This window comes from Hypanus sabinus, chromosome 7 (assembly GCF_030144855.1).
Source record: "Hypanus sabinus isolate sHypSab1 chromosome 7, sHypSab1.hap1, whole genome shotgun sequence".
In the NCBI taxonomy this organism is placed as follows: Eukaryota; Metazoa; Chordata; class Chondrichthyes; order Myliobatiformes; family Dasyatidae; genus Hypanus; species Hypanus sabinus.
In genome coordinates, this window is record NC_082712.1 from 97945597 (window position 1) to 97955998 (window position 10402).

Genomic DNA, 10402 nt, shown 5'->3' on the forward strand with positions numbered 1-10402 from the left:
TCTGGTACTAGACTCCCCCACTATAGGAAACATCCTCTCCACACTCACTCTATCTGTGTCCTCTGGTTCTAGACTCCCCCACTATAGGAAACATCCTCTCCACACTCACTCTATCTGTGTCCCCTGGTCCTAGACTCCCCCACCATAGGAAACATCCTCTCCACACTCATTCTATCTGTGTCCTCTGGTTCTAGACTCCCTACTATAGGAAACATCCTCTCCACATCCACTCTATCTGTGTCCCCTGGTCCTAGACTCCCCCACCATAGGAAACATCCTCTCCACATCCACTCTATCTGTGTCCTCTGGTCCTAGACTCCCCCACTATAGGAAACATCCTCTCCACACTCACTCTATCTGTGTCCTCTGGTACTAGACTCCCCCACTATAGGAAACATCCTCTCCACACTCACTCTATCTGTGTCCTCTGGTTCTAGACTCCCCCACTATAGGAAACATCCTCTCCACACTCACTCTATCTGTGGTTCTAGACTCCCCCACTATAGGAAACATCCTCTCCACATCCACTCTATCTGTGGTCCTAGACTCTCCCAGTATAGGAAACATCCTCTCCACATCCACTCTATCTGTGTCCTCTGGTCCTAGACTCCCCCACTATAGGAAACATCCTCTCCACACTTATTCTATCTGTGTCCTCTGGTTCTAGACTCTCTACTATAGGAAACATCCTCTCCACATCCACTCTATCTGTGTCCCCTGGTCCTAGACTCCCCCACCATAGGAAACATCCTCTCCACATCCACTCTATCTGTGTCCTCTGGTCCTAGACTCCTCCACTATAGGAAACATCCTCTCCACACTCACTCTATCTGTGTCCTCTGGTACTAGACTCCCCCACTATAGGAAACATCCTCTCCACATCCACTCTATCTGTGTCCTCTGGTACTAGACTCCCCCACTATAGGAAACATCCTCTCCACACTCACTCTATCTGTGTCCTCTGGTACTAGACTCCCCCACTATAGGAAACATCCTCTCCACACTCACTCTATCTGTGTCCTCTGGTCCTAGACTCCCCCACTATAGGAAACATCCTCTCCACACTCACTCTATCTGTGTCCTCTGGTACTAGACTCCCCCACTATAGGAAACATCCTCTCCACATCCACTCTATCTGTGTCCTCTGGTCCTAGACTCCACCACCATAGGAAACATCCTCTCCACATCCACTCTATCTGTGTCCTCTGGTCCTAGACTCCCCCACTATAGGAAACATCCTCTCCACACTCACTCTATCTGTGTCCTCTGGTACTAGACTCCCCACTATAGGAAACATCCACTCCACACTCACTCTATCTGTGTCCTCTGGTCCTAGACTCCCCCACTATAGCAAACATCCTCTCCACACTCACTCTATCTGTGTCCTCTGGTACTAGACTCCCCCACTATAGGAAACATCCTCTCCACACTCACTCTATCTGTGTCCTCTGGTACTAGACTCCCCCACTATAGGAAACATCCTCTCCACACTCACTCTATCTGTGTCCTCTGGTACTAGACTCCCCCACTATAGGAAACATCCTCTCCACACTCACTCTATCTGTGTCCTCTGGTACTAGACTCCCCCACTATAGGAAACATCCTCTCCACACTCACTCTATCTGTGTCCTCTGGTACTAGACTCCCCCACTATAGGAAACATCCTCTCCACACTCACTCTATCTGTGTCCTCTGGTACTAGACTCCCCCACTATGGGAAACATCCTCTCCACACTCACTCTATCTGTGTCCTCTGGTACTAGACTCCCCCACTATAGGAAACATCCTCTCCACACTCACTCTATCTGTGTCCTCTGGTACTAGACTCCCCCACTATAGGAAACATCCTCTCCACACTCACTCTATCTGTGTCCTCTGGTTCTAGACTCCCCCACTATAGGAAACATCCTCTCCACACTCACTCTATCTGTGTCCTCTGGTACTAGACTCCCCCACTATAGGAAACATCCTCTCCACATCCACTCTATCTGTGTCCTCTGGTACTAGACTCCCCCACTATAGGAAACATCCTCTCCACACTCACTCTATCTGTGTCCTCTGGTACTAGACTCCCCCACTATAGGAAACATCCTCTCCACACTCACTCTATCTGTGTCCTCTGGTCCTAGACTCCCCCACTATAGGAAACATCCTCTCCACACTCACTCTATCTGTGTCCTCTGGTACTAGACTCCCCCACTATAGGAAACATCCTCTCCACATCCACTCTATCTGTGTCCTCTGGTCCTAGACTCCACCACCATAGGAAACATCCTCTCCACATCCACTCTATCTGTGTCCTCTGGTCCTAGACTCTCCCACTATAGGAAACATCCTCTCCACATCCACTCTATCTGTGTCCTCTGGTCCTAGACTCCTCCACTATAGGAAACATCCTCTCCACACTCACTCTATCTGTGTCCTCTGGTCCTAGACTCCACACTATAGGAAACATCCTCTCCACATCCACTCTATCTGTGTCCTCTGGTACTAGACTCCCCCACTATAGGAAACATCCTCTCCACACTCACTCTATCTGTGTCCTCTGGTTCTAGACTCCCCCACTATAGGAAACATCCTCTCCACACTCACTCTATCTGTGTCCCCTGGTCCTAGACTCCCCCACCATAGGAAACATCCTCTCCACACTCATTCTATCTGTGTCCTCTGGTTCTAGACTCCCTACTATAGGAAACATCCTCTCCACATCCACTCTATCTGTGTCCCCTGGTCCTAGACTCCCCCACCATAGGAAACATCCTCTCCACATCCACTCTATCTGTGTCCTCTGGTCCTAGACTCCCCCACTATAGGAAACATCCTCTCCACACTCACTCTATCTGTGTCCTCTGGTACTAGACTCCCCCACTATAGGAAACATCCTCTCCACACTCACTCTATCTGTGTCCTCTGGTTCTAGACTCCCCCACTATAGGAAACATCCTCTCCACACTCACTCTATCTGTGGTTCTAGACTCCCCCACTATAGGAAACATCCTCTCCACATCCACTCTATCTGTGGTCCTAGACTCTCCCAGTATAGGAAACATCCTCTCCACATCCACTCTATCTGTGTCCTCTGGTCCTAGACTCCCCCACTATAGGAAACATCCTCTCCACACTTATTCTATCTGTGTCCTCTGGTTCTAGACTCTCTACTATAGGAAACATCCTCTCCACATCCACTCTATCTGTGTCCCCTGGTCCTAGACTCCCCCACCATAGGAAACATCCTCTCCACATCCACTCTATCTGTGTCCTCTGGTCCTAGACTCCTCCACTATAGGAAACATCCTCTCCACACTCACTCTATCTGTGTCCTCTGGTCCTAGACTCCCCCACTATAGGAAACATCCTCTCCACACTCACTCTATCTGTGTCCTCTGGTCCTAGACTCCCCCACTATAGGAAACATCCTCTCCACACTCACTCTATCTGTGTCCTCTGGTCCTAGACTTCCCCACTATAGGAAACATCCCCTCCAAATCCACCCTATCTGTGTCCTCTGGTCCTAGACTCCCCCACTATAGGAAACATCCTCTCCACACTCACTCTATCTGTGTCCTCTGGTACTAGACTCCCCACTATAGGAAACATCCTCTCCACACTCACTCTATCTGTGTCCTCTGGTACTAGACTCCCCCACTATAGGAAACATCCTCTCCACACTCTCTCTATCTGTGTCCTCTGGTACTAGACTCCCCACTATAGGAAACATCCTCTCCACACTCACTCTATCTGTGTCCTCTGGTCCTAGACTCCCCCACTATAGCAAACATCCTCTCCACACTCACTCTATCTGTGTCCTCTGGTACTAGACTCCCCACTATATGAAACATCCTCTCCACACTCACTCTATCTGTGTCCTCTGGTCCTAGACTCCCCCACTATAGGAAACATCCTCTCCACACTCACTCTATCTGTGTCCTCTGGTACTAGACTCCCCCACTATAGGAATCATCCTCTCCACATCCACTCTATCTGTGTCCTCTGGTCCTAGACTCCACCACCATAGGAAACATCCTCTCCACATCCACTCTATCTGTGTCCTCTGGTCCTAGACTCTCCCACTATAGGAAACATCCTCTCCACATCCACTCTATCTGTGTCCTCTGGTCCTAGACTCCTCCACTATAGGAAACATCCTCTCCACACTCACTCTATCTGTGTCCTCTGGTCCTAGACTCCCCCACTATAGGAAACATCCTCTCCACACTCACTCTATCTGTGTCCTCTGGTACTAGACTCCCCACTATAGGAAACATCCACTCCACACTCACTCTATCTGTGTCCTCTGGTCCTAGACTCCCCCACTATAGCAAACATCCTCTCCACACTCACTCTATCTGTGTCCTCTGGTACTAGACTCCCCACTATAGGAAACATCCTCTCCACACTCACTCTATCTGTGTCCTCTGGTACTAGACTCCCCCACTATAGGAAACATCCTCTCCACACTCACTCTATCTGTGTCCTCTGGTACTAGACTCCCCCACTATAGGAAACATCCTCTCCACACTCACTCTATCTGTGTCCTCTGGTACTAGACTCCCCCACTATAGGAAACATCCTCTCCACACTCACTCTATCTGTGTCCTCTGGTACTAGACTCCCCCACTATAGGAAACATCCTCTCCACACTCACTCTATCTGTGTCCTCTGGTTCTAGACTCCCCCACTATAGGAAACATCCTCTCCACACTCACTCTATCTGTGTCCTCTGGTACTAGACTCCCCCACTATAGGAAACATCCTCTCCACATCCACTCTATCTGTGTCCTCTGGTACTAGACTCCCCCACTATAGGAAACATCCTCTCCACACTCATTCTATCTGTGGTACTAGACTCCCCCACTATAGGAAACATCCTCTCCACACTCACTCTATCTGTGTCCTCTGGTCCTAGACTCCCCCACTATAGGAAACATCCTCTCCACACTCACTCTATCTGTGTCCTCTGGTACTAGACTCCCCCACTATAGGAAACATCCTCTCCACATCCACTCTATCTGTGTCCTCTGGTCCTAGACTCCACCACCATAGGAAACATCCTCTCCACATCCACTCTATCTGTGTCCTCTGGTCCTAGACTCTCCCACTATAGGAAACATCCTCTCCACATCCACTCTATCTGTGTCCTCTGGTCCTAGACTCCTCCACTATAGGAAACATCCTCTCCACACTCACTCTATCTGTGTCCTCTGGTCCTAGACTCCACACTATAGGAAACATCCTCTCCACATCCACTCTATCTGTGTCCTCTGGTACTAGACTCCCCCACTATAGGAAACATCCTCTCCACACTCACTCTATCTGTGTCCTCTGGTTCTAGACTCCCCCACTATAGGAAACATCCTCTCCACACTCACTCTATCTGTGTCCCCTGGTCCTAGACTCCCCCACCATAGGAAACATCCTCTCCACACTCATTCTATCTGTGTCCTCTGGTTCTAGACTCCCTACTATAGGAAACATCCTCTCCACATCCACTCTATCTGTGTCACCTGGTCCTAGACTCCCCCACCATAGGAAACATCCTCTCCACATCCACTCTATCTGTGTCCTCTGGTCCTAGACTCCCCCACTATAGGAAACATCCTCTCCACACTCACTCTATCTGTGTCCTCTGGTACTAGACTCCCCCACTATAGGAAACATCCTCTCCACACTCACTCTATCTGTGTCCTCTGGTTCTAGACTCCCCCACTATAGGAAACATCCTCTCCACACTCACTCTATCTGTGGTTCTAGACTCCCCCACTATAGGAAACATCCTCTCCACATCCACTCTATCTGTGGTCCTAGACTCTCCCAGTATAGGAAACATCCTCTCCACATCCACTCTATCTGTGTCCTCTGGTCCTAGACTCCCCCACTATAGGAAACATCCTCTCCACACTTATTCTATCTGTGTCCTCTGGTTCTAGACTCTCTACTATAGGAAACATCCTCTCCACATCCACTCTATCTGTGTCCCCTGGTCCTAGACTCCCCCACTATAGGAAACATCCTCTCCACACTCACTCTATCTGTGTCCTCTGGTTCTAGACTCCCCCACTATAGGAAACATCCTCTCCACACTCACTCTATCTGTGTCCCCTGGTCCTAGACTCCCCCACCATAGGAAACATCCTCTCCACACTCATTCTATCTGTGTCCTCTGGTTCTAGACTCCCTACTATAGGAAACATCCTCTCCACATCCACTCTATCTGTGTCCCCTGGTCCTAGACTCCCCCACCATAGGAAACATCCTCTCCACATCCACTCTATCTGTGTCCTCTGGTCCTAGACTCCCCCACCATAGGAAACATCCTCTCCACACTCATTCTATCTGTGTCCTCTGGTTCTAGACTCCCTACTATAGGAAACATCCTCTCCACATCCACTCTATCTGTGTCCCCTGGTCCTAGACTCCCCCACCATAGGAAACATCCACTCCACATCCACTCTATCTGTGTCCTCTGGTCCTAGACTCCTCCACTATAGGAAACATCCTCTCCACACTCACTCTATCTGTGTCCTCTGGTCCTAGACTCCCCCACTATAGGAAACATCCTCTCCACACTCACTCAATCTGTGTCCTCTGGTCCTAGACTCCCCCACTATAGGAAACATCCTCTCCACACTCACTCTATCTGTGTCCTCTGGTCCTAGACTTCCCCACTATAGGAAACATCCCCTCCAAATCCACCCTATCTGTGTCCTCTGGTCCTAGACTCCCCCACTATAGGAAACATCCTCTCCACACTCACTCTATCTGTGTCCTCTGGTACTAGACTCCCCATTATAGGAAACATCCTCTCCACATCCACTCTATCTGTGTCCCCTGGTCCTAGACTCCCCCACTATAGGAAACATCCTCTCCACACTCACTCTATCTGTGTCCTCTGGTTCTAGACTCCCCCACTATAGGAAACATCCTCTCCACACTCACTCTATCTGTGTCCCCTGGTCCTAGACTCCCCCACCATAGGAAACATCCTCTCCACACTCATTCTATCTGTGTCCTCTGGTTCTAGACTCCCTACTATAGGAAACATCCTCTCCACATCCACTCTATCTGTGTCCCCTGGTCCTAGACTCCCCCACCATAGGAAACATCCTCTCCACATCCACTCTATCTGTGTCCTCTGGTCCTAGACTCCCCCACCATAGGAAACATCCTCTCCACACTCATTCTATCTGTGTCCTCTGGTTCTAGACTCCCTACTATAGGAAACATCCTCTCCACATCCACTCTATCTGTGTCCCCTGGTCCTAGACTCCCCCACCATAGGAAACATCCACTCCACATCCACTCTATCTGTGTCCTCTGGTCCTAGACTCCTCCACTATAGGAAACATCCTCTCCACACTCACTCTATCTGTGTCCTCTGGTCCTAGACTCCCCCACTATAGGAAACATCCTCTCCACACTCACTCAATCTGTGTCCTCTGGTCCTAGACTCCCCCACTATAGGAAACATCCTCTCCACACTCACTCTATCTGTGTCCTCTGGTCCTAGACTTCCCCACTATAGGAAACATCCCCTCCAAATCCACCCTATCTGTGTCCTCTGGTCCTAGACTCCCCCACTATAGGAAACATCCTCTCCACACTCACTCTATCTGTGTCCTCTGGTACTAGACTCCCCATTATAGGAAACATCCTCTCCACACTCACTCTATCTGTGTCCTCTGGTACTAGACTCCCCCACTATAGGAAACATCCTCTCCACACTCACTCTATCTGTGTCCTCTGGTCCTAGACTCCCCCACTATAGGAAACATCCTCTCCACACTCACTCTATCTGTGTCCTCTGGTACTAGACTCCCCACTATAGGAAACATCCTCTCCACACTCACTCTATCTGTGTCCTCTGGTCCTAGACTCCCCCACTATAGCAAACATCCTCTCCACACTCACTCTATCTGTGTCCTCTGGTACTAGACTCCCCACTATAGGAAACATCCTCTCCACACTCACTCTATCTGTGTCCTCTGGTACTAGACTCCCCCACTATAGGAAACATCCTCTCCACACTCACTCTATCTGTGTCCTCTGGTACTAGACTCCCCCACTATAGGAAACATCCTCTCCACACTCACTCTATCTGTGTCCTCTGGTACTAGACTCCCCCACTATAGGAAACATCCTCTCCACACTCACTCTATCTGTGTCCTCTGGTACTAGACTCCCCCACTATAGGAAACATCCTCTCCACACTCACTCTATCTGTGTACTCTGGTTCTAGACTCCCCCACTATAGGAAACATCCTCTCCACACTCACTCTATCTGTGTCCTCTGGTACTAGACTCCCCCACTATAGGAAACATCCTCTCCACCCTCACTCTATCTGTGTCCTCTGGTCCTAGACTCCCCCACTATAGGAAACATCCTCTCTACACTCACTCTATCTGTGTCCTCTGGTACTAGACTCCCCCACCATAGGAAACATCCTCTCCACATCCACTCTATCTGTGTCCTCTGGTCCTAGACTCTCCCACTATAGGAAACATCCTCTCCACATCCACTCTATCTGTGTCCTCTGGTCCTAGACTCCTCCACTATAGGAAACATCCTCTCCACACTCACTCTATCTGTGTCCTCTGGTCCTAGACTCCACACTATAGGAAACATCCTCTCCACATCCACTCTATCTGTGTCCTCTGGTACTAGACTCCCCCACTATAGGAAACATCCTCTCCACACTCACTCTATCTGTGTCCTCTGGTTCTAGACTCCCCCACTATAGGAAACATCCTCTCCACACTCACTCTATCTGTGTCCCCTGGTCCTAGACTCCCCCACCATAGGAAACATCCTCTCCACACTCATTCTATCTGTGTCCTCTGGTTCTAGACTCCCTACTATAGGAAACATCCTCTCCACATCCACTCTATCTGTGTCCCCTGGTCCTAGACTCCCCCACCATAGGAAACATCCTCTCCACATCCACTCTATCTGTGTCCTCTGGTCCTAGACTCCCCCACTATAGGAAACATCCTCTCCACACTCACTCTATCTGTGTCCTCTGGTACTAGACTCCCCCACTATAGGAAACATCCTCTCCACACTCACTCTATCTGTGTCCTCTGGTCCTAGACTCCCCACTATAGGAAACATCCTCTCCACATCCACTCTATCTGTGTCCTCTGGTACTAGACTCCCCCACTATAGGAAACATCCTCTCCACACTCACTCTATCTGTGTCCTCTGGTTCTAGACTCCCCCACTATAGGAAACATCCTCTCCACACTCACTCTATCTGTGTCCCCTGGTCCTAGACTCCCCCACCATAGGAAACATCCTCTCCACACTCATTCTATCTGTGTCCTCTGGTTCTAGACTCCCTACTATAGGAAACATCCTCTCCACATCCACTCTATCTGTGTCCCCTGGTCCTAGACTCCCCCACCATAGGAAACATCCTCTCCACATCCACTCTATCTGTGTCCTCTGGTCCTAGACTCCCCCACTATAGGAAACATCCTCTCCACACTCACTCTATCTGTGGTTCTAGACTCCCCCACTATAGGAAACATCCTCTCCACATCCACTCTATCTGTGGTCCTAGACTCTCCCACTATAGGAAACATCCTCTCCACATCCGCTCTATCTGTGGTCCTAGACTCCCCCACTATAGGAAACATCCTCTCCACACTTATTCTATCTGTGTCCTCTGGTTCTAGACTCTCTACTATAGGAAACATCCTCTCCACATCCACTCTATCTGTGTCCCCTGGTCCTAGACTCCCCCACCATAGGAAACATCCTCTCCACATCCACTCTATCTGTGTCCTCTGGTCCTAGACTCCCCCACTATAGGAAACATCCTCTCCACACTCATTCTATCTGTGTCCTCTGGTCCTAGACTCCCCCACTATAGGAAACATCCTCTCCACATCCACTCTATCTGTGTCCTCTGGTCCTAGACTCCCCCACTATAGGAAACATCCTCTCCACATCCACTCTATCTGTGTCCTCTGGTTCTAGACTCCCCACTATATCCACTCTATCTAAGCCTTTCAATATTCCATAGATTTCAAAGTGATTCCCCCCCCTGCCCATTCTTCTAAACTCCAGCAATTAGAGGCCTGGAAACATGAAACCCTGTGCAAATGCTAACCCTTTCATTCCCAGAATCATTCCCGTCTGGTTCCTCTCCGATGCCAGCACATCCCATCTTGGGTGAGGAGTCCCAATTTGCTTGGAATACTCCGTCCACCTAAAGACTATCCACCTCTCTCCCTATTGAGATTCTGCATGTTTCTCTCTCTGTCTAGTCTCCCCCTCCATCTCCAGATTCTCTCCTCTCCCTCACTTTCTAGAGAATCTCAGACTCTTTCTGTCCTGAGAGCCCTTCTCTGTCTAGAGACTCCACCCTTTCTCCCTGTCTTGAGTGTCCCCATTTCTCCT